A 26,047-nucleotide genomic window follows, 5' to 3' on the forward strand; every position below is an offset into this window, starting at 1 on the left:
CACTCTGTTATATGGCTATTTTTGGTAAATCTAACTGATTTCTCAAAGAAAGAAAAGAAAAATCACAATAATCACTGCATGAGACAAAGAGTATGCATCACTAAGAACTGCCCTTGTCAGTGCATTAGCTTGATATGCTCCTGCCTGGTATAGAATTCGCTGTTCATATTGTTCAAATCTATCATGACTACTGATGAGTGCTGGAACCCTTTGGATCTAATACAAAATTAAATAGAACAATAGCTATGCACACACAAATAGTTCAGGAATATATGCATAGAATACTCCAGTTACCCTCAGAGTGTTTTGATTCATTTCTTCTGACTCCAGAATACTTTCCACATCTCCAATGTTAACTTCTTGTATAAATAGACCAGACATTTCTAATTAGTTAGGGATCTTTATTTTACTTTACTCTTTCTCCTCTTTGAGAACTGTGGCTAATATTCATGTTATGTATGTTACGTACCACCCAAGGACTCTGGGATGTGAAGTTGACATTTTGGGTAAATCTATATTTTTGACAAATTGCTAGATATGATGAAATGTTTGAAGACAGACTTATCAAAATTCTCAGGACTGACAGCTTGGGCAACGTAGGAAGACCCCATCTCTACATCAGCCAGTAGTGGTGGCACACACCTGTAGTCCCAGCTACTCAGGAGGCTGAGGCAGGAGGATTGCTTGAGCCAAGGAGATTGAGGCTGCAGTGAGTTGTGGTCAGGTCACTGCACTCCAATCTGGGCAGCAGAGTGAGACCCTGTCTCAAAAAAAGAAAAGAAAAGAAAAAAAAAGAAATTTTTTAAAAAAATCTAAGGACTGAGCTCCATAATATAAGTAGTAATTTTGATATTTTAAGAGGCATCTGGGTAAAGAGATTCACTATGATTACTGTGGTAATGGCCCTTTCCTCAGGAGGCCAATGGAAGTAGATCCAGTTGACTTGATAATTATTAATGGCTCTTGTTTGATGTCATATAAATGGCCACACCTGGCTACATATAATTTGTGTATGACTTAATGGTGTGCGAAGCTCTTTCACATGCATTGTTTTTTCTGAGACAGAGTTTCACTCTTGTTGCCCAGGATGTAGTACAATGGCATGATCTCAGCTCATTGCAATTTCTGCCTCCTGGGTTCAAGAGATTCTCCTGCCTCAGTCTCCCATGTAGCTGGGATTACAGGCGCCTACCACCATGTCCAGCTAATTTTTGAATTTTTAGTAGAGACAGGGTTTCACCATGTTGGCCAGGCTGGTCTCGAACTACTGACCTCAGGTGATCGACCCACCTTGGCCTCCTAAAGTGCTGGGATTAAGGTGTGAGCCACTGTACCCGGCCCATGCATTTTTTTCTTTGTTTTTACTTGATCTTCACAGCTATTCTGTGAAGACGGCAGGTCATGCCAGTTTATTCTCCCTTTACAGAGATGGAAACAGAGGGTCCATGAGCTTAAGTGATTTTTCCTAAGCTAAAATAAATATACAGATAGATAGATAGATAGACAGAGATAAATGTAGGTAGATAGATAGAGACAGATAGATGCAGATAGACAGAAACCAAAAGACAGGCAGAAATAGAGACAGACAAACCAGACAGACCTTTTGTGTGGGAAGCTGAGACGCAAACCCATGTCTTGTGATTCTTAGTCCAATTTTATTCTATAGTATCACATTGCCTCCCTGAAAGGGGTTGTGGTTTCTCCCTCACTAGAAAACTGTAAGGTAGGGGAGAAGAAAGAGTTCAGGAGCCATTCAGATTGGATAGAGAATATTGATGTAACTGCCATGGGCACTCCTCCTAGTTTTTGTTCTTTGTTTTTACATCCATTCATTGTTGAACACTGCTCTGAGACCAGCATTGTGCTAGACACTAGATAAAGGTATAGTGCATATGGATAGAATAACCTGGAGGAAGAAAATACAGGTTTATTAAACAAACAGGAAAAAGTTAACAAATATATAACAGTAATAACATATTAACTATTAACATATATCAAGTATTTGTGTATCCAGTCCTCAAAACAACCCCGATATTAACCTTATTTTATGGCTGAGGAGAAAGGCTGAGAGAGACCGGGCAGTCTGCTCTAGAGCCCATACTATTAACTAAATGCCCTCATTCCTCTTCATGAGGAAGTGATCAGTAAGTACTGAGTGTAAATACTGTGGTATTATAGAGAAGTAATAATACCAGTGGAGCTAGAATTTTCCTGGGCAGTTCTTGTGAAGTACTAAACCTTAAGTGGAGCTTTGAAGGATGTGCAGGATTCAGACAGATAAAGGAGAAGGAAGATGGCGTTTCAGGTAGAAGGAGCATAAACTAAAACACAGAGGTAGAAATGGGAATGAGCACGGATATGGGCGTACACAGAGAGTTGTCCTGATTGGAATGTTTGTCATCAGAGATCAGTGAAAGTTTCCATACCTATAGTAGGTATGGAAAGGCCCTGAAGGCCGCACCAAAGCAATTAGAATTTGTTCATCAGGCATCCACAGCAACTTCTCTGAAAGGGACTGACAATAATACTTCTTAAGCTCTTATTTTGTGTTTGGCTCTGTACTAAGTATTTTACAAGTCTTGCTCTACTTTAGTCCTAGAAGGGAGGATTTTTTTCAGATGAAGAAACTAAGGCAGAATGTGATTAGAAAACTTACTCAAGTCTTCACAGCTAGTAAGTACAAAGCTGGGATTTGAACCTATACCCAGCATTCTTAAAGCAGTGTAGGCCATGGTCTCCCATAGTCTTTCCAGAATGGTTAATTGCCAATAAAAGAAAGATGGTCCTGGCAGCCATGGTCGTGACCAGGGTAGAGATATTGGCCTGTGGCAGCCAATCTGAGGAACTGCTGTAATAGAGATCAGGCAAGTGGAATGGAGGGGAGTGTTGAGAAAGTGAATGAGTCCAGAAAACTGGTTCTAGACCTTGCTAGAAAGATTTCAGGAGCCATTTGGTGATTAAAGCCTGGTGTAGCTCACAGATTGGCATGTTTCATTCTAAGCCTTGTTTCATGTTTTGTAAAAAGAGATGTTTATGACTATGCTACCAACATCCAATTCGATTCCACAGTTCTGCAAAAATGAAGCCAGGTTTTTAGCATCTGGAGACTGATCTGTCTTTCATAGAAGGAGACATTTGGATGGGTAGCTAGTTTGAGGTAGAGGTGGTGCAGGTAATTTTTTAAAAACTGTGCATAGATATTGAGTATATGATGAAACTTTTAAGAAGAAATGGTTTACAGGCAGTTAGAAATCCACACTGGAGTTGGGATATGAGAGAAGGGCTAAAAGAAGACCAAGTTTCTTCCTCAGGCCAGCCTCCTTTACTATATCAGATGAGGGCAGCTGCCAACCTCAAGGTCAACTGACCTTGGCTATCACACTCTGGCTTTGGTCTCCTCCATATAGTGACCCAGAGAACCTGTCTGCCTGCAAAATATAATGACAGAGGATATTACTTAACATCTTCTTTATACAAGGCATCTGCTAGGCACTTTGCCTATAATAACTCTCCCATAAAATTCTTATGACAGCCATCTAAGGTAGGTTTTTAATCCTATATTAACGACTTCTCTCCTGCTTTATTCTGGTCCCAGCCACCGTCACCTTCTTCCTGGATTACTGCAGTAGCCTCCTAACTGGTCTCTCTGCTTCTATTCTGCTCCCACTACAGTCTATTTCAACAGAATAGTTAGAGTGATCCTTTTAAAAGGTAAATCAGATTATATCATCCCTCTGCTCAAAACTCTGCAATAGAGGGTTGCCAGTATTCAGAGGTCCTACATGGGCTGTTCCCCTGATTTCCTCTCTGACCTCATTTCCAACTACTTTTCTCCATGCTCACTTCAATCCCTTCCCCCGACCTCTTTCTGTTCCTAGAACATGCTTGACATGCTTCTTGCCTTTAGGACTGTTGGCAGCTGCTTCTGTCTACATCCTCTCCAGAAGATGCCCTCATAATTCCTTCACCGGTTCCAAGTCTCTGTTCAAATATTACCTTCTCAGAGAGGTCTTCCCTGAACATCTTTTAAAAGGTGTAACCTAGCTGGGTGCCATGGCGCATGCCTGTAACCTCAGCGCTATGGAAGGCTGAGGTGGGCAGATCACTTGAGGTCAGGAGTTTGAGACCAGCCCGGCCAACATGGTGAAACCCCATCTCTACTAAAAACATAAAAACTAGCCAGGCTTGGTGGTGTGCACCTGTAATCCCAGCTACTCTGGAGGCTGAGGCAGGAAAATCACTTCAACCCAGGAGATGGAGGTTGCCATGAGCTGAGAGCATGCCACTGTACTCCAGCCTAGGCAACAGAGCAAGACTCAGTCTCAGAAAAAAAAAAAGAAAGGTGTAACCTGACCTCTTTTTCTTTCTTTTATAGATCGCACCACATTCTGTAATTTTATATAATTTTCTAATATATTTATTATTTTTGGTCTGTCTCTCTGCTAGAATGGGAACTTTGTGAGGGCAGGAATATTATCTGTTTAGTTTGCTAATGAATCTCATGTACCTAGAACAATGCCTGGTATATAGTAAGTGCTCAATAAAGACTATTGAATGAATGAATCCCCATTTTAGAGCAGAGGAAACTGAGTTTAGAAAGATGAACCACTTTTCCTCTGCAGCACAGTTAGTAAGTCACAGAGCCAGGCTTCAGGCCACCATCTGCTTTACTCCTCCCACAAGATAAAGACTTGAGAATAGATGGAATCCCTGAAAGAAGGAGGCTAGATGAAGAAAAGAAGAGGAATTGATGAATGAGATTCAAGTTGTAACCCAGTTATGAGACAGGAACAAGGAAGCGATCCAGTTGTGGGGACCAGAAGGGACAGAGAGAATTCTTGGGTATTAAATGGAGAGAGAAAGAGATAGTAAATAAAATGGTCATCAGCTTTGTTCTTTGCAAAAGGTAGATCAAGAAGAATAAAGACTAAGGGGGGAACCTATTAACTGAAAGAGTTAATGAAGACCTTAGGAAAAAACTGACTTAATGAAGGAATGAAAGTAGAAGCTGAATTGCAGGTAATTAAGAAGTGAAAAAGAATCATTCCTAATATTTCCAGGCATTAGATTGAAAACACAGTATGAGGCAAACGACAGTAGTTGAAAGTAAAGTCAAATAAAAGTTTCTTTTTTAAAAGTTGACACTTGTTTGAAGGCAGAAGTGGCAAGAGAGATTGAAGGAGCTAGAAAGAGTATGTAAATATGGACACTGAGAAAGAGGGGAGGGTATGTGGAATCCATGGGGAGAATTATGGCCTGATATAAAGAATGATCAAATGCTGAAAAATATGTCCTGCTTCTAATTCCACTTCTGTCAAACAGAGAGTGGAGTCCATTCACTCGTCATGCCAAAGTGCTCTACTCTGTCTTTGAGTCACACAGAGCAGAAGGCAAGAAGCACACAGAAGCCCAGTAACAGCAAGACTGTGGGGCTATGACAGAATCTCCAGTAGGCTCCTGTCAGTCCCCACACCTCACATTTGTGTCTTTTTATAATAAGCTAATTTTGTAAACCAAAATATTTCTTTATTCTTTGGAAAAATTAATTTTTGAAAAGATAATATATTCACATGGTTTAAAATTAGACATTTAAAAATACTCAGTAAAGTTCCCTCTCATCCTTATCACTCCATCTTGAGTTCTCACTTCACCATACATGATCACTGTCATTTTTAGTACTTACATATTTTTTAAGAAGGCCTTTACATAGATAAGCCAATGAAAACAAAATTTTAAGGGAATATTTTTAAAACTGGGGAATCAGTTGCAACCATTACTTCTCCACAAATAAAATCTCCTAGTAAACTCTGAGTTCCCAAGGGATGGCCCCTTTCCCAGTCTTTTTGTGTGGGTTGAGGGGATTTTACTTAACTCTGGCTGATTTACCCAGAACCCATTTTGTGAATAAATTACTAGAGCATCTTAGGTCTGCGTGCTCAACACCTACCAGAACTTCTCAAGGCCTAAAATTCAAAACGAGAAGCTAAGTCAAGTAATGGAACCAGACACATTTGTTCTGATACATTCAAGAAGTAGAATAAAAGCAATAAGGAGATACAAGGGAAGAATATATCTGGAACAGATGAAATCAAACAGAATGGTGAAAATTTAACTTAGCGTGATACCTGGATATATGTGATATAAGTAATAGGGATTGGCAAACTATGGCCTGTGAGCCAAATCTGGCCCAATGCCTGCTCTTTAAAATAATGTTTTATTGGAACTCAGCCATGCTGTTTGTCAGTGGCTGCTTTTGTGTTACAGTGATAGAGTTGAATAGTTGTGACAGAGACCATATGGCCTACAAAGAGTAAAGATTTACTCTTTTGCCTTTTAAAAGAACAAATTTGCTGGCCTCTGCTCTTGAGTAAGGAAGAAGAGAGGGAAATAATTTCTGATCAGCATCTACTGTGTGCCAGGTTCTGAAGTAGATTCTTTCATTTAACTTATATAACAACCCTATGGAAGAGCTGTTATTGGTCCCATTTTACAGATGAGAACTCCAGGCTTAAATCCAAATGACTTGCTCAGGGTTATAATGCTGCTAAATGTGAGATCTGGAATTCTAGCAGGGATGCCAGAAATATCTTGGTTTTCTCTGTGAGATATAATCAAATGCCAGGGAATTTAGACGATGATCACATATGCAAATGAAACTATTTATGAAGCCCACAAACTACTACTAGATAAGTAAATAAACAGAGTGACTTCTTCCTCATGACCTGAAGAGAAATGAACTGGTTGGTAAGTAGCCACTTGTACAAGGTGGGTAATTATTGATGCTGGGTTAATAGCTGTATAATTCCTAAGGGAGCTGGCAGAAGGCAGCACAGGGTATGCTACCTCAGTGAAGCATTTCAGGAGATCTGTCCTTTGGGATACAGTGCATGGTCCACTTCTCACATCATGGGCTTTTTGCTCCCAATAAATTCTCAAAATTTGTCCTGGAAGATATGACTTTGTTAGGTTGAATTCAGTGATACGGAGTTGATGAATGCATGACATATCTGAGCCAGTTTCTCCACAAGAGATGTAAATGTCTTCAAATGCCAAATTAGGGCATCTTGATTATAGTTCAATTACTTACCTGTTGTATATATAACCTAATTTAACAAACTTCTCTGGTGCCAGCTAAGGATGTCCTTGCACATAAGTTATATTGTACTCATTGCAGCAAATATTTAGCTGAGCGCTTGCTCTTTTTAACTAGACTGTGTAAAATTGCAATCAAGTGTGCTTCCAATTTTGTGGTAGCAGCACAAAGGTGGCCACCACTGCTCTTGCTAGAGATGGAGCTTGGAAGTGGTAGTTGATACCTATGCAATATGAAAGTAGAAAAGTTTTCCCCTGTGATTAACCTTGGTATTCATGTTTACATTTATTTTCCAAGAGGTAGAATAGGTCCAGAGGGACCCATCCTATCATTCACCACTCATTTTAATTGTATATTGACACATCCATTAGTGACACCATACTGATGGTAGCAGTCATTAAGGAGTATCATGTTCTTCTTAGTTTTCTTTATTGTGATAAAACAATACATAACAAAATATACTATCTTAACCATTTTTAAGTGTATAGTTTAGTAGTGTTAGGAATATTTACATGGTTGTAAAACAGATCTCCAGAACTTTTTTGTCTTGCCAACCTGAAACTCTATACCCATTAAATAACATCTACCCTTTCCCTCTCCCTAATAGTCTCTGGTAACCACCATTTTACTTTCTGTCTCTATAATTTTGACTATTCTAAATACCTCATCTAAGTGAAATCATATAGTATTTGTCTTTTTGTATCTGGCTTGTTTCACTTAGCATGTCCTCAAGGTTCATCCATGTTGTAGCATGTGACAGGATTTCTTTCCTTTTCAGGGCTGAATAATATTTCATTAAATGTTTATTCCATTCTTTTTTTTATCCATTCATATCAGTAGACATTTGGATTGCTTCCACCTCTTGGTTATTGTGAGTAATGCTGCTATGAACGTGGGTGTACAATTATCTCTTCGCTTTCATTTCTTTGGAGTATATACTAAAAAATAGGATTGCTGGATTATATGGTTGTTCTGTTTTTAATTTTTTGAGGAATCTCTATGCTGTTTTTCAAAGTAGTTGCACCATTTTATAATCCCAACAGAGTACAGAGTTCCAGTTTCTCCATATCCTTGCCAATACTTGTTACTTTCTAGTTTTTTTTTTTTTAATAGTAGCCATCCTAATGGGTGTGAGGTGATATATCATTGTGGTTTTGATTTCCACTTCTCTGATGAATAATGATCTTTAGCATTTTTCCATATGCTTGTTGGATATTTGTATATCATCTTTGGAGAAATGTCAAGTTCACTACCCATATTTTAATAGTGTTATTTGAGTTTTGTTGCTGTTCAGTTGTGGGAGTTCATTATATATTCTTTTTTTGTTTTTGTTTTTTAATTGAGACAGGGTCTTGCTCTGTCACCTAGGCTGGGGTGTGGTGGCATGATTACAGTTCACTGCAGCCTTGACCTCCCAGGCTCAATCGATCCACCTGCCTCAGACTCCTGAGTAGCTGACTACAGGCATGCACCCCCATGCCTGGTTAATTTTTGCATTTTTTGTAGAGACATGATTTCATTCTGTTGCCCAGATTGGTCTCAGACTCATGGGCTCAAGCAGTTGACTTGCCTCAATCCCAAAGTGCTGGGATTACAGGCATGAGTCCCCACACCTAGCCCATTCTGACTATTAACACCTTATTATATGTATGATTTGCAAATTATTTTCTCCTGTTCTGTAGCCTTTTTACTCTATTGGTGGTGTCCTTTGAAGCACCAAGTTTTTAAGTTTGATGTAGTTTCATTTATCTATTTTTCCTTTTGTTGCTTGTGCTTTTGGAGCCATAATTGAGAAATCATTGCCAAGCCCAATACCATGAAGCTTTTCCTCAGGGTTTTCTTCTAGGAGTTTTATCATTTTGGGTCTTATGGTTAAGTCTTTGAGTTCTCTTTTTTTTATTTCAATGTAGTTACCATTCATATTTTAAGGCTCTCACTCCAGGCCTTCTTTTAGGATAGGACACAGCTTCAAGGCTAAGGCTAAGTCATCTTCTGGGATTTGTCTTGAAAAAAAAAAATGCTTTGAGAGTTAGTCTTTTTGTTGTTGTTTGTTTGTTTTTGTTTTTTTGAGACAGGTGACTCTGTCATCCAGGCTGGAGTTGGTGACGTGATCATAGCTCACTTCAAGTCTCGACCTCCTGGAGCTCAGTTGACCTTCCCAACTCAGCCTACCCAGTAGCTGGGACTACAGGTGCACACCATCATGCCTGGATAATTTTCATATTAATTTTTGTATTTTTTTGTAGAGATAGCATTTCACCAGGCTGATCCCGGACTCCTTGGCTCAAGCTGTCCTCCATCTTGGCCTCCCAAAGTGCTGGTATTATTGACATGAGCCACCGCTTGGCCCATTATAGCCTACTTTTTAAAAAAAGTCCTATCTATTATTTACTTGATTTGAAATTCAAATAAGTCCCATTTGAAACACAGCTGTATTCTTTTTTATTCACTCACAGTGACTTACAATCACGGTTCTGCTATAAATTCTCACTTGCCTTTGATGTTTCCTTTATACCCGCCACACACCAGTTTTCCTAGTGTTGATGGATTACTAGTGTGCTATACACTACTTAGGCGTTGAAGTGATCTCTTATGAGTATCCTTATCAGATAGGAAGCATTTTCAGGATATGGAATTCCACTTTTCTTCATCGGCATTCCATTTTGCATGTGCCTTTCCCTTATGCTAACTTTTTCTTTCACAGTTGCTAGTCCTCTTCTTGTCTCTGTATTCTCTCTCTTCCTTATATCTTCTTTCCCATTGCTTTTCTTTACTTTTCTTCTGGACCTAGTTTTCACTCTCTGTTGCCCATTTTTTTAAAAAAAAAACTTTCCTTCCTTGAGAGAATTTTCTACTTTCTTCCTCTGGTGTTGTCCTAGAGATTCTTAGATTCCAAATATGATGGCACTGTGAGTTGTCTCTTCATTACCGTTCCAGCTTAAGCCCTTGATCTTTTCAGTGCATTTCTTAGTTCTTGAAATATGTATCCAAAAAGTCAAGGAATTGTTTAGATACAAGAATAAAGAGAACTAGGATTTAATTAAATATCAAGGAAAAAGACAGATTCTTAAAGAATTGGGTAGTTTAGCTTTGTGATTAAAATGAGAAGATTGAAGAATCCTCAAGGATCACAGATTGAGTATGAGTTGACAGTGCACAAAATTATTAAACAGGAAGTATAGAAGTTGAACACTGTAGGAACTCTGAATACTTTTTATGATGCATAATCTGAAATTTTGTTTTAGATCCTGGACTTAGGACTTGAGGTAGATATGGCAACATAATTCAAGGCTCTGTGTCTATATACATAGACAATATTTGGTAAGTGCCAAGTGAAAATTCATGCTGTGGGAGAACAGAGAAAAGATGATAATACAAGTGTAGCTATATGAAGCATCACAGGGGAGGGATTACTTGATCTGGGCCTTGAATGATGAATAGAATTTATATAGCAGGGATGAGGAGGCGTGTTAGTGACAGGAACTTTTGCATAAGCCAGGGTTGAGGGCAAGAATATTCAAGGTATGTTTGGGTAATAATAAAGAGAAATCATTGGTGTTTTGGAGTATAGGCTAAGCTACTATAAACAAAGAGACTTCAAAATACAATAAGATAGAAGTCTCTTTCTCTTTTACTTAGAAGTAGGTAGTCTAGGGAAGATAGAGGTCATCCTGAGGTCCAGGTTGCTTCTCCCTGTTGCTCTTCTATGGCTCACCACCAATATAATGTCTGCATTCCAGCTTACAAGAAGGGGAAGATGGAGGGCAGCCACCTTTGTTTTTATGGATATGACTTGGAAGTTACACATGCCACTTTTGCTCACATTCCACTGACCCACTTTGTCACATAGCATTACCTGACCTCAAAAATGTTTTGGAAATGAGCCTCTAAGCTATGAATATTGGGAGGAGGATGTCTCTTAAACTACTACTTAGAAAGAAATTTGTTAGAGGAAAGGCAATGTGAAGTTAAAAAGAATAGGACCAAAATATGAGGGACTTTGAATTTCAAGTGTTTCCATGGCATAGACACAATAATGAATGCATGAATAAATGAGTATTTAAGGGAATGAGTAAGTGAATATATCACTGAGTTTGAACTTTATTCTCTAGATCAGGGCTACAAACTAAAATTAAGAGGCCAGGCAGATAATATAAATGAATCATATAACCAGCTGTAAATGGGGAATGATGGGACAGAATCAACTGGAAGATATGTGACATGTCTAAGGGCAGCCACTAGTCAGCTCCAGGTAGTAGTTGTGTGGGAATGTGGGCCCTTTTTGGCAAGATCTTGGAATTTTAAAAAATAATTAGGAAATCTGGGTTTTATGTGACATCTCCCAATTTTTAGATATTGGGTCTGAACAATTTTTAAACAAGTCAAATAAAATACATCTTTGGGATAGTTTGGCCTTCGAGTCACTAATTTGTAATCTTTGCGAAGATGAGAAGGTACTTAAAATGTTTGGCCCAGAGAGTCAGTAGTTTAAGAAGGTTGATCTGACTGTGGCATGCTGGGCACACCTCTAGCAGTAGTTTTCAACTGTGACTGCAAATTACAATCACAGGGGAGCTTTAAAAAAACTTCAACCTCTATATCCACCCCAGACCAATTAAATCAGAATCCCTGGGGTTGGGTATTTGTTTTAAAGTTCTTCAAGATTTGTAATGTACCGTTGTGGTTGGGAGGTAGTCTTCTAAGCCTAATCTTAAGAGTTATTGAAGTACCCTAGACATGTGGTAAAAAGGGTCTGAACTGTGGGTTTGGAAGCTGACTGAAGAAAGAAATAGATAGGTGGGAGACATTATAAAGGACAAATTGATAAAATTTTGTGGCTGTTTAAAATAAGGGAGTGGAAGAAGAAAGGGGTCAAAAGAGTTGAAATTTCAAGCTGAAATTTGAGGACTGGGAGATACAAGGAATTTAACAAATGTCTCCAAGAGATATGTAAAATTAAGATACACAGTAGATGAATAGGGCCCAAATCCAATTTGAGAATCTAAGTCAACATAACATTTTCAAAGGTAAGGCTGCACAATTCTTTCTAAGCATAATAAAAATCTTCTGTGTATATTTTATTGGTTGCAATGCCAGGACAAAAACTGTAACTTAACATTGCTAATGGATTTGTTGAGGCAGCATGTCAAGATCATTGCTCAAGTTTGGTCCAGAAGAACCGCAGGGATCCAAAGCAAATTCCTTCCTGGTTAACAATGTTAGGAATGTTTCAGTCCTGCCTCAGTTTGGTTTCTGTAGAGCTTTCAATGGGTCTTGAGTTGTTATGAGTGATGGTTTAGCACCACCGTGAGGCTGTATCTAGTCACTGCATATGGCTGTTGGACTGAAATATACAGGGAAGATAAGATGATCTGCCCTTTTGTTTGCAGCTTTAAACATCAAGATGAAAATAGTTCTTTGTAATTTTCTTGGTATGGAAGGCTATGATGCATTAATATCTTGTATTAAGGTGATGATAGTGCCTAACTGCATTTGATAGCAAATATTACTATCGTGATGGAACTCAAAAGATGGATAAAGTCAGCATTGCTTTTTTATTATTTATTTATTTATTTTAGCATTGTATTTTTAAATTCAACTAAAATAATTCTTGGGACATTAGTGAATTATTCTTTATCTTTAATCTAAAGTCATACTTTATGTTGTGGTAGGATGTTTTGCAAAGACAACAATTTAAAAACAAAACAAAACTTTGAGATTTCATGCCCCCTTGCAACATGTCGGGCAGCGTGCTAAGGGGTTTGTTCACTTAATACATCACTCCATTTAATTCTCAAGAAAAAATTCCTCCTTGATGCAGATACTGTTATATTCTCATTTTATAAATGAGGAGAGACAGAGCGAAGTTAGTAATTTACTCAAGGATATGGAACTTAAACTTTGGGCTCAGTTTAGAGGTCCTCTTTTTAGTTACAAAAACTTGAATAAGTCACTTAAAGCTTACTGTTTAAGTCTTCTAGTCTTTAAAATAAGATATTAATTATATTTGTCATGCCTTTGCACAGATTGTTATATAAAACTACAAAGAGCAAAGGGGTCATTGTAAATCTAAAGGCTACATAAGTATTAGTTTTATTATTATTGTGACTTTTCCTATGAATCCAGGAAATTTGCATCATATATATTAGAAACAGCTAGGGTAAGAACTTTAATTCTGCCCCTAAGTAGCATTATGACCTTGGAAATGTAAGCTTGCAAGCCTCAGTTTTAAAAAATAAATATTAATAAACGAATAGAATTGAATGACTTATAAATACTTACCTGTTCTGAAATGTTATGAGAAGCTAACTAGGAGGAATAACTAAGAAAAGCACCCATTTCTTTGTACAATATTCCTTGGCATATATCACTTCAACATGGCTGGCTTTGTATTCCATGGAACTTTGGGTGAACTCAAGTTCCCCTTAGAAGATCTTAATGGTAAGTGAACATGAGGCTGTGACATTAACAAGCCTGGAGGTATGAACCATTCATGCTGCATTCCTAACACTGTAATATGACAAGAGCCAGACATCCTAGAGAATTTGGGGCCTGGCTAGAGTTTATAAGAGGCCAAGAGACCAGGGCCAGTGGTGACAGTAAACAAGTGAGTTACCCTGTAGAAATTGGATATGGATTAGCCTGAATTTATGGTAAATAAGGTCAGCTAAGTGAAGAAGATTAAAAACATTTGCCTTGGCAGACTTGTCATTGTGATGTCTTAAAATTACCCATTAAGCACTGAGTCTTGTGCTCTGTTCAGACAATATGAGGGAAAATCATTTCAAAAGTGTGGGTTCTGTTTCAAGGTCACTCATGATGTCAGACCAAGTCTGAGGTCATAGAATTTTCTATCTCAGAATGGTTGGCTTGAATTTTGCATGGTGATTAAGCGACTTTATTCAGGAAAGGTGCTGCCTTTAATATCAGGTTCATATGCTTTACATTCTCAGGTTGATGAGGCTCAGTGCATTACTTATTAGGAAGCCCAGTGATTTTACTATTTGCCTTCATGTTTTATCTAGGAATAAAGGAAGTTGTATTTTCTTTTTTTGATGCTTTAAGAAAATCAAAGTGGAAAGGTATCATTTATAGGTGACACTCATTTTCTTTATTTGTCTAGAGACTATCTAGTGTGACTTGCTTGAGAAAGGTGTGTGTGTGTGATAGAGGGAGGGAGTCATAATACTCTTTCTTTTCTTCCTACCTGAGCCCCGAAATAAAGCTGACAAGTTGAAAAATACTTTTTCTTTTGATGTATTTTCTGTAGCATAGAGAAGACTATTGGTACTCTTTTAAAGTTAAGTTTCAGGCCGGGCACGGTGGCTTACGGCTGTAATCTCAGCACTTTGTAGGCTGAGGCAGTGGATCACTTGAGGTCAGGAGTTCAAAACCAGTCTGGCCAACATGGTGAAACCCTGTCTCTACCAAAACTATAAAAACTAGCTGGGTGTAGTGGTGGGTGCCTGTAGTCCCAGATACTCAGGAGGCAGGGGCAGGAGAACTGCCTGAACCTGGGAGGCGGAGGTTGCAGTGAGCCAAGATTGTGCTACTGCACTCCAGCCTGGGTGACAGAATGAGACTTTAGCTCAATGAAGTTTCAGGCTGGATTCTGTAGTGTAGTAGTTATCACATTCACCTCACAAAGTTTCATTAAAGCTATTTTCCTTATCCTTATTACATCTGAAGTTCTATATTGTTTGGTGCATGCCATTGTATTTAAAATTGACCAGAATCTTCTTAATAGGATGCAGGGACCATGAAAAATCATATTGTTCCCATTTCACTCTCTAGACACACTTTTATACAAGGGAAACATGGCTGGGAAGAACTCCAAGAGTAACCTTGCCCATGATACCAAAAGGATGAATATTCAGAAAAGTAGTAGATGGAACTCCATAGTAAAGGAAAAGATACATTCATAGTAAGAGATTTCTGGAGGAATTCATGTTAATTGGTGAGGGTGTTCTTAGGTGCTGGATGGTTGTGAAGCATGGTGACCATGAATGCGGGCTCTGGAGCCATATTGTGTAAACCATGTCCCAGCTTATCACCTGTGTTACTCTTATCACCTGTGCTATTGTAAGCAGGTGACTTGACCTCTTTGTGCTCCAGTTTCCTCCTGCAAAGGAGAATTAAAAATCATGTCTGCCACAGAGAGTCATAATAAAATGCCTTAAAATATGTAAAGAGCTCAGAATAGTACCTGGCATGTAGTAAGCACTCAATAAATGTTAGCTCTTGTGGTTGTTATTGTTTTTCTTATTATTACTACTGTGGGAGGGGAGGGGTCAGGTCTTAGCAGCTCCTTGTATAGAGATGACTGGTCTTTTGACATCAAATGCCACCACGCTGTTTTCTCCTCCCACCTTCAGCCACCTTGGTTATTTTGAAGCTTCAGCCTCCTATACAACTCTCACCTACAATGGTTAAGAGCACCCTTCCCGCTTCGTGGGACCTATGATGGCCACCCCAGGTTCCTGAACCCTCTTCTCTGTAAGACTCTGGGCTTCTTGCCTTGTTAGATGATTCTTGTATTGTATTAGAGATAATTCTCCTCTAAGTGGCCCAATAATTTTAATTAATGTACTTCTTTGACATCTTAGGAAGTTTATGTAGGGAAATTTATGCTATGAATGTGTGTTCAGACAAATACAAACAGCATTCTAATTTATAATATTGTCACATAACAACCTTATGAATAATATATACTTACTTATTTATAATTGGTATTTATACATACATTCGTTCCTCAGTGTCCATGGAGGATTTGTTCCAAGACCCCCTGTGGATACCAAAATTAATGATGCTCAAGTTCCTTATGTAAAATGGTATAGTATTTGCATATAACCTACACACCCTAGTGTGTACTTTAACTCATCTGCAGATTACTTATACTATGTAATGTAAATGCTATGTAGATAGTTGTTATACTGTATTGTTTAAAGAATAATAACAAGAAAAAGTCTATACATGTTCAGTACAGATGTCACCAACTATTTTTAAAAAAAATATTTTCAATCCAAGCTTGGTTGAATTTATGGATGTAGAACCCACAGATATGGAGGCCTGACTATATTTATAATACATATTTATGATTATATGCTTATAAATAATAATTCTTACAGCACTCTTTAACTAGAGGGAGATTCATTACGGTGTATTAAGGGATGAAAAAGGAAGGAGCCGTAAGAGGTTTTGAACTGTCCCTCAAACCCCTGACTGCCAATTATTCAAAGATGAAGAAAGTATGTTGGAAAGGTGGCAATAGATTGGGATGATTTGTTGGGAGAGGAGCATTTGAGCTTGATCTTGAAGAATAGATATAGTGAATGGAGTAGAAGGCATTGGAGGAGTATGTAGAAGACTCCAAAGAGATCAGTTCCCTGTCTAACTGGAAGAGAGGTGAGTTGTCTGAACATCTCAGGCTTTGGAAGAAGCTCTGTATGCAAGAACTTCAAATGTTAACAGTCAGAAGCGTGAAAAATCATTCAGCTCAATGCCCTCATTTTACAAGTAGAATCTATCTCTCCCAAGCCACAGTACTTCCTGTTAGAGCATCCTGTCTCCTGGTTATTACCAGATCTTGCAAGCTTGTCACAAAGTGGCAGCAAATACTTTCTTTCCCAAGATCAGAACTAAATGTTCCCAGTGCTCTGCAGCTGTTGACTCTTTATCTTTCTATCCTTGAGAGACTTTGTGGAGATCTCACTTCTCTGAATTCTGTTTACGTTTTAAGAATTTCATAGTTGATTTTGAGGCACAGCCAGTGTCAGAATCACTGAGACAGACAACAGAATGAAGGACAGAGTGAAGAAAGTTGAGTGCATTGCATTCTTGGGCCTCATAATGTAGATGATACAAGTGGATCTTCCCTTTACATACTGTTCTAGGTTATCTCATCTATGCCTACGGTCTTCAGTACACCCTGTATGTTGCTTTCTCTGACTATCTTGCACTAGAGTTCCAGGCTTTTACAACTAGCTGGCTTATTAGATGCTTCAACTGAGTAAGTTTAGAAACCAAATTCATGATACATAATATCATGTTCATGATCTTCCTGCAAACTATTTCTGTTTTAGAATTTTTTATTTCCTCTTTCAGGGAATGGTACTTCCAACCAAAACAGCAAGTTGGCAGTCATCCCAGATTCTAACATCTTTCTCATCATCCATCAAATCCCATTAGTCCTGTTCATGCGTCCTTTGAGTACTCTCTGTAACCCAGCAGGTTCTCTCTTTGTCGACTGAGCTGCCTTAGTTCAGCCTCATCAACTCACTCCTTCAGAGTGCTGCAGCAGCCTTACAACTGGCGATTGTTTTCCACATTGCAGCCACAGTGACTGTTCTAAGAAGCCAATCAGATTCTCTCACTCCCTGCATCAAAACTTTAATGACCATTCCATTGTCTTCAGGATAAAATACAAACTCCAGAGCATGTTGTATGTGGCCTAGCTCCTGGCCAGACTGCGACTTCATTTCTTAGTGTTGCCTATTTGTCTCTAGAGTGTTAGTTAGCCAGGCTCCGCTACTTAGAGTTCTCAGAATAAGCTGTTCTCTCTTGAACTTCATTTTAGGAATACCATTCTCTGCTCCTCGTACTCCCTTCTATTCTTTTTCTGAATCACTTATGCTTATCTGTCAGGGCCTAACTTCCTGTGATTTCCTCCAGGAAGTCCCCCTTGATGCCCAAAGAGTGAGTTAAATGTCTTTTCAATGGCTCCTGAGCACTTGGGATGATCTACAGCAAGAGGTTCTCACAGTATGGTCTAGGCACCTCTAGGGGCTCTCAAGACCCTTTCGGGGGTCCACAAGGTCAAAGCTATTTTCATATCAATATTAAATGTTATTTGCCTTTTTGCTCTCATTCTGTGTGTAGCAGAGTTTTCAGAAGCTCTATAACATGTGATAGTGTAACAGATTAAATGCAGAGTAGAAATAGAAATCCAGCCATATTCTATTAAGCCAGACAGTCATAAGATTTGCATACAGCTAAAACAATGCCATTCTTTTCACTGTTTTAAAAAACATAGTTCTTTTTAATAATAATATATTTATGTTAATATGTATTATTTAGTAAGTTAATACATATTTTTAAATTGCTAAAATGAATATTGATAAAGCCCAAAGAAGTAAAAGCTTTCTGGGGTTCTCAATAATTCTTAATAGGAGGCTAAAGATTAAAAATTTGAGAACCATGAATCTGCATTATCATACAGCTCACACTTCATGGTGCTCTGAACTCTTTAAGAGAAGAATCTGGGTTATGTATATGTGAGTCCCAAGGACCTAGTACACTTTCTGATACATAGTAAATTCTCAATAAATGTTTTTTGAATAAACAACTTAATACACAGATGCATGTGCATTCATACACATGGAGTTTGAACCAAAAAAAAGTCAATTTATTCCTTACTTCAGCTGCCCTAATGCTATCCAATAGTGTACTCAATTGGCTAAATCAATAGTACTCTCAAGTTTTACATTGTTCTTAAAAACTCTAGTTCTCTCCCTTTTTTTTTTTTTTTTTTTTTGGCCTCTAGAAATCTTTTCTAAAAGATGTCTATGAAAACTTTAAAAATGAATAATTAGGTCTCTTTACTTGATTATACAACACATAAGTTCTTCTGACTCAGCTGTCTACTGGTGAGTGAATGTTATCTGTCAAGTACTTAACCTTTTTTTTTTTTCCTTAGAGACAAAGTCTTGCTCTGTCACCAGGCTAGAGTGCAGTAGTGAATCATAGCTTCTGCAGCCTGGAACTCCTGGGCTCAAGCAATCCTTCCACCTCAGCTTCCTGGGTAGTTGGACTACAGGTGCACACCACCATGCCCAACAAATGTTTTATTTTTTGTAGAGATGGGGTCTCACTATATTCTCCAGGCTGGTCTCAAGCTCCTAGACTCAAATGATCCTCCTGCTTTGACATCTCAGAGTGCTGGGATGACAGGCATGAGCTACTGTGCCCGGCCTACTTACCTTTTCTGAGTGTCAGATTCCTCATCTGTAAAATGGAGGGAGCTTTGAACTAGATGAATTCTAAGAGGCTTTTGAAAATTGGGTCTGTACTTCTAATCTCTGTGGGAACTCTTCTTTTTCCTTCACCCCTTTCCAAGCAGATTTGTTTAGATAATACTGTTTTCTGTCTTATTGGTTCTCATGACAGTACACTGGTTGAGTTGTCACCATTTACTGACTTGCCGCCCTGAGGCTCTCTGGTAGAAAGTTGGCCATAGCATTTTCCTGCTCATTCAGTACAATAAACTTTACACATGGAATTCCAATTTTTTTCTAAAAATAATAACTTTGTTATTACTGAATAATATCTTTGTTATATGTTCCCTGGAGGAAATTTAGAATATTTACATAAACAACAACTCAACAATCACGTGTATCTTAGTATTCTACAAATACTACCATCAAGCCACATGCAGTCTTGTTACAGATACCTGATTTGCAAGGAGTTCTTACTAATCAGGAAAGCATTTAGAGCTAATCTAAACAAGGAATAAAACATTTTCAGGTCTGTACTTCAGCGTCAAGGAGTCAGTCCTTTTCACTAAAACTTTATAGACGTGTCCAGAAATGTTGATTTAAAGTGATTGACTAGCCCTAACAAGGCTGTAGGAGACTTTGAACTATAGAAAAAAGAAAGAAAGACTGAGAAAGTGGAAAAAAGAGGAGAAGTAGGGGAATAGAGGAGAGGAGTGGGGAACAAGGGAGAGGAGGGGCTGGAGAAGAGAGAAGACAAGAGGCAAAAGAGAAGCAATAGTCAAGGAAGAAAGAAAAGAAAGACCACAGAGTATAGGAAGAATGATCTAAAATAGGGCTCTGATAGGAATGATTGATCTATGTGACAAGAGCTGGGGCTCTCACAGAAGCTTGGGAAATAGGAGTGAACAACAGAGAATGTGCCTGTCCTTTGTTTTCTCTCTGTGGACCTTGTCGGAACAAATCTGGTTAGAGAGAGACTATAGCATAGTAGTCCAGAGCTTAGACTCTGGAACAAAACTATTTAATAACCATTTAATATCTATATGACCTTAAATAAATTATATAACTTCTCTAGGCCTTGACCTCTTCTTCTCTACAATAGGAAAATGTGACTATTCAATGACTTCACAAGTTATTAGAATAGCTGGTAGACAGCACGTAAATGTTAAGTATTGTTAATTATAACACTAGATATGAAAAACCTACAATTAAACCATTAAACTATCATAATCCTAAATTCTGAGTTATGAGTATCTCAGGTCCTCATTTGAGACTTAGAGGCAGATAAAGATGATCTGATCCGCTTATCCAGAGCCTGTGGAGGATTGGGGGTGATTGAGGCAAGGTCTCACCTGGAGGAAGTTGGCAAAGCTTTGGGGATTTCTTTCACCTGAGTGAGAGGTCCCCAGCTTCATATCTGACCGTGTTTGGAGCTTGTAAGTGTTTGATTTTGCCTGTGCTTCAGTTCCTCCCTACAAAATGGAGAGTGAAGGAATATTATGTCATAGGGTTGTTGTAAGGATTATATAAGTGCCTGGTAAGTGCTCAGTTAATATTAACCTATCATTTGTTCCAGTTTATTCCCATTTTTATTCATAACTGTTTTTATTAGACTTTGATAATATGAATTCCAATCTTATTTTGCCCTTAGAGTGATTGATAATTTTTTTATAAACCATAGGGAGCAACTGAACTCAAAATTTCTAATTTGATAGATGAAACCCTTTCCCATCATGAGAGTTAAGAATCTTTCTGGGTTCTTCTTTTCTCAGTTGAAACCACTGTGAATAAATAGTATTTGAATAAATTGTGGATTAAGTATGATATTCCTTCTACATGATGCTGAGTTCAGAATAGAACTTCCCATCTGGATAGCTTTAGATAATACCATTCCATTCCTTTTTTTATCTCTCTTTCCCACTGACAGTGTTTACCTTTATTCTGGAACAATTTTATTAGGAATATTTTTATATTTTAAAGCCATCTCATTCAACCGTTAGAAAAGAAGCTAAATATTTCACAAGGCATTTCAGTATTTGAGTTTTCTTTTGGTGGCATCAGAGTCAACACTGACTGAAACCATTTTATTTTCTCTTCAATCTTTGTTCTAAAAGCATACACTCTCTCTCCTCTTCTGTCAATTACTTGTACTGTGTTGGATTTTCTAGGTAGAAATGTGGGTATGTAAGTAGAGTCCAAAGCACAACTTTTAACTGTCTAGCACTTTGTCTTGAGCCTCTGGGTCTTGGTGGCACATGAAGTATAAGTGTATACTTGGTTGGGAAAGATAAATTGCATTTGAGTGCTGATGTGCAAAAATCTAAATCTAGTCATTTTATGTAGAAACTATGCACATAAAGAATTATGTGAAAAATGGAAGGTTAAATACAGATGTTGGTAAATATATATGTAAAAATCTCAATGCATAATTTTGCTTCTAAATAAAGTTCTAATGTTACTTACTTTTCTAAATAAAGTTCTAGTTTTACTTACCTTATTTAGAACCTAAACAAACCTTTACTGTGGATAAGAGGATCATGATGTCCTTTAGCGGTTACTTTTTGGTAGCCCCATTGATGATGTAAAGATAGGCTCCAAAGAATGTGGCATGTTAAGTCGGATTATTCGGAAACTTGTGACAATTAGTAGAGAAATGTGATCCCTGCCAGATCCACTAGATAAGTAGCAGGTGGTGAAATTCTTGCTTTCAGCCCCCGTCATCCTGCCTCATTGACGACGTGAGGTGGAAGCCATGTCTCCCTCTTCTAAATGCCCAGAGCAGTTGCTGCCATCCCCTATATTGTGACTGTGTGGGGACTTTAAAAATCCATCTCATTGCCAGCACCTAGTAAGTGCTGTAGACTTAGTGAATAATAAAAAACTGTTGAGTCAATGAGATCAAAGGTCCGATTGGAACTTATTAATTGGGAATGATTTAAAAAAAATCATTTATCAAGCCCTTGTGTTACATCAGGCTTTAAACTATGTTTTTCTTATAGTCCTCATATAACCCCACAATTAATGTTACAGTCCCTATCTTAAAGATGAAGAAACTAAGGTTCAGAGACATTAAGGTGTTCATTTAGTTTACACCTAAACTAAATGAATCAAATTCAGTTTTGTCTGGCTGTAGCAACTGTTCTCTTAACATTGTCCACACTAGCTTATGATAATTACTTTTTCCCCTGTGTACCCTCCCATGCCCCCAAAATTAATCCTCATTTAAATGTTTTCTTCTTCTAATTTCTACCAGGGACATAGTCAAGCTGTTAAATCAGCTGACTGTTCATGATTTCATGTGGCGCCAGTGAGGCTCTCTGGATTCATAGTTTGCCACCTTCTAGCTGTAGGGTATTGGGCAGATTTCATTACCTCTTGGGCCGTACTTTTCTCATCTGTAAAATGGGGATGACTATAGTACTTACCTCACAGGGCCATTATGAGACTTAAATGATCTATTTGTACAAAATACTTAAAACAGGTTCTGGCACATAGTGAGTACCATCTGAGGGTTATTTGTTTCAGCTAGAATCGTCCAGATGAGAGCATAATAGTTTAAAAGATTGAACAGCAGATGTTTTTTTTTTTTTTAAATATAGTGAAATAGTCCAGGTGCAGTGGCTCATGCCTGTAATACCTTTGCTTTCTTTTCTTTGGGAGGCTGAGGTGGAAGAATGCTTGAGGCCAGGAGTTTGAGACCAGCCTGTGCAACACAGTGAGACCCTGTCTCTACAAAAATAAAAATAATTATCTGGGTGTGATGGCGTGCACCTGTAGTCCCAGCTACTCAGGTAGCTGAGGCAGGAGAATTCCTTGAACCCAGGAGTTTGAGGCTGCAGTGATCTATGATTGTGCCACTATACTTTAGCCTTATCTCTAGAGAGACCCTGTCTCTAAAAATAGATGAATAAATAAATAAGTACATAAAATGTAGTGAAAATTGTTTACTTTTTGATACTCTTCAGCACGCAGAAGCAGCTAACTTGATCTAGACTGGATCAGACATCACACCTAATTTCTCTGTCCACTAATAAATATGAATTACGCTGAGGATGAATACACACACTCACATACACTTTCAAACAGCAAATACCAAAAGGAATTAACAGTTCAGGAGGGTGGCTCAACTGCCTTCTGAGAACTAGGGGCCATCTCCTGTGTGATTAAACCGAGTCAAGCCCATCTGTAACTGAGCTCTGGTAGAATGGGCTCACTCAAATGTAACTCCCTTAAATTTTTCATTTAAATTTTTTGGGCATTAGAAATGAACTTTACAGTAATCTTTGCTTTCTAAAAATAAGTGTGTTTCTCGTTAAGCATTTAGTGTCTTCACAAATCCCATTTCCGAAAAACAACAGAAAATAGTGAGTGAGAAGGGTAAATGACTTGGGACTCAGGGAATTTTATCTCAGTGCCAAGACTTTAAAACTGGGAGTAAATACTACTTCTTTTTTTTTTTTTTTATTTATTTATTTATTTATTTATTTTTTTATTTTTTTATTTTTTTAAAGAGAAAGAGAGAAAAATAGGAAGGAGGAAAAAGGAAGAGAAAGAGAGAGAGAGAATGGGGAGGAGGGAGAAGGAAAAGAAAGAGGGAGAGAGAATGGGAGTATTGATTTCTTGCCCAGGCTAGAATGCAATTTAGTAATGGGTATTGAAAACCTCTTTTATACTGATAATTATACTTAATGATGTAGTCAGGAAGGAATAAGGGAAGAAGATAACAAACAAACAGCCAACCAATATTTAATTTAAACCTATGAAATGCTATGCGATTACTGAGGAGTGATTTACTTCCAATTATATAGTCACCTTTGGAATAGGTGTGAGGTGGTAATGTATGTTTTGTGTATTTGAAGTGGAGAGTTCTATAAATGTTTATTAAGTTTACTTGTTCCAGGTCTGAGTTCAAGTTCTGAATATCCTTGTTAATTTTCTATCTCGTTGATCTATAGAATCGTTAGCTCTTCTTGTTGCATTGATCCTTTTGCTATTATGTAATGTCATTCCTCGCCTCTTTTGATCTTTGTTGCTTTAAAGTCCACTTTACCAGAGGCGAGAATTGCATCTCCTGCTTTTTGTTTATTGGTTTATTTTTACTCTCTGTTTGATTGGTAAATCTTCCTCCTTCTCTCTGAGTCTTTGTGTATTGTTGCATGTAAGATGGGCCCGGATGCAGCATACCGATGGGTTTTGGCTTTTTATCCAATTAAAATATATATAAGTTTAATACCGGCGTTTGATGCTAGCTGGCTGTTTTGCCCATTAGTTGATGTAAATTTTTTATTGTGTTAAAGTTCTTTGCTTTTTGATATATTTTTGGAAAAAATACTAAGGGCAGCCAGAGAGAAAGGTCAGGTTACCCATAAAGGGAAACCTATCAGACTTACAGCAGATCTCTCAGCAGAAACCCTACAAGCCAGAAAAGAGTGGGGACCAATATTTAACATCCTTAAAGAAAAGAACTTTCAACCCAGAATTTCCTATCCAGCCAAACTAAGCTTTATGAGTGAAGGAAAAATTAAATCTTTTGCGAACAAACAAGTACTTAGAGAGTTCACCACCACCAGGCCTGCTTTACAAGAGCTTCTGAAAGAAGCACTATACATATAAAGGAACAACCAATATCAGCCTTTCCAAAAATACTACTTCTTTATTACCTGGGTCTGATAATTTGTCTAGAGGAACACTTTCTAGAGGGTGGTGTGGTACTGTGGGAGGAATAGACTTTGGAGTGAAATCCTTGTTGAAATCCCAAGTCACTTACCTTCTCTGACCTTCAGTTTCCTCATTTGTAAAATGACCGTAATCAACACCATCTTGAGTTGTGACAACACAGCACCTACTTCCTGCTGTATATTTCCCCTTTCCTCTTGTAGAGACAGTTTTCCACTTCATTTTACTCTATAATTATATAATTCCATTTAAAAATCACCCCTAGACTTTCAATTCCACAAGGCAGGGACCATATCTTGTTTTCCACTGTGGCTGTTCTCTGGCTCCATATATGGCACAAGGAAGGTCCTCCTTTTTGTTCTAGCCGCATATGACAGCCTTGCCAGAGGGCAAAGGTAACCACCCAGTTAGTTTATATTTAACCAAACAAGGCTTGTTATAGAGGAGAAAGGGCTAGGAAAAGAAATAATGAGTATTCTTAACTTGTGAGAGTATATCACTTTGCAAGATTTGACTGTAAATGTTCACTGTGAAAATAATCTTCAAATTATTTTAGCTAGCCAAAGCCTCTAGCAAATTATTTTTCACAAACCAGTAAGTATACCTTTGCATGTATTTTAACTGTGCTTCTTAGTCTTTAAGGAGATTGATATTTTAGAAAGTTTAAAAGTAAGTTTTTACTCTCACAAAGGAACTTTCAAAATGCAAGTGATTTGAAAGTAGGAGGTATGCTGACAACTAGTGGTAGAAGGGCAACCACTGTTCCATTTTCTCCCAAGTTTGATGACCAGGATTTCTTCTGGTGGTTGAATCCTGGCGTGGTGCCAAACAAGGGTTTACACTCTCAGAGCCTATATAAAATAGGAGTATGACAAAGATTCACTCAGAAGGAAACCATTAATCCATGAGAGTGGACAGGAGAACAGGATCTTGTGGACTGGGTCACCCTCCCCCTCCCTGTGCTCTTGGACAGCTTGTCAGGGAGTCAAAGAAAAGTAATGGAAGAAGAAGCAGAAAGGGACAATAAGGACATTGGTAGAAAATAACAAGAAAGACACTGAATAGATACAGTGGCAGGAGTTTGAACAATGAAGGCTAAAATGCAGCCTTTTACAGGTTTGTAATTCAGCCTGTAGCAGAGAGTAGAATATGCATAAAATGTACTTTTTATGTAGTGCAGTGGTGGCATTGGATTATGTCATGAAGAAAATCTGATTTTCATAGTCCTCTTTGGCTTTCCAGAGAAGTGATTGTGAACTCAGAATATTAGAAACACACACAGATA

At 38.0% G+C, this 26,047-nt stretch overlaps 1 protein-coding gene and 1 long non-coding RNA gene across 6 annotated transcripts in view; one reads left to right on the plus strand and one right to left on the minus strand.

Moving 5' to 3' along the window:
• AKAP6 (A-kinase anchoring protein 6) overlaps positions 1-26,047 on the plus strand; it is a 538,624-nt gene that overhangs the window by 250,012 nt on the left and 262,565 nt on the right. The window lies entirely within an intron of this gene.
• LOC105728351 (uncharacterized) lies at positions 19-25,106 on the minus strand. Of its 2 annotated transcripts, none has more exons than XR_001110004.2 (4): positions 24,854-25,106; positions 20,439-20,558; positions 15,810-15,878; positions 19-760 (listed from the first exon to the last, which is right to left on the minus strand). It is a non-coding gene; the product is annotated as an uncharacterized LOC105728351 (long non-coding RNA). The 2 variants fall into 2 exon arrangements; XR_010338555.1 differs by having other exon boundaries at positions 19-764.

This window comes from Aotus nancymaae, unplaced genomic scaffold (genome assembly GCF_030222135.1).
Source record: "Aotus nancymaae isolate 86718 unplaced genomic scaffold, 86718_ANA_hifiasm-v0.15.2.pri h1tg000062l, whole genome shotgun sequence".
NCBI lineage: Eukaryota > Metazoa > Chordata > Mammalia > Primates > Aotidae > Aotus > Aotus nancymaae.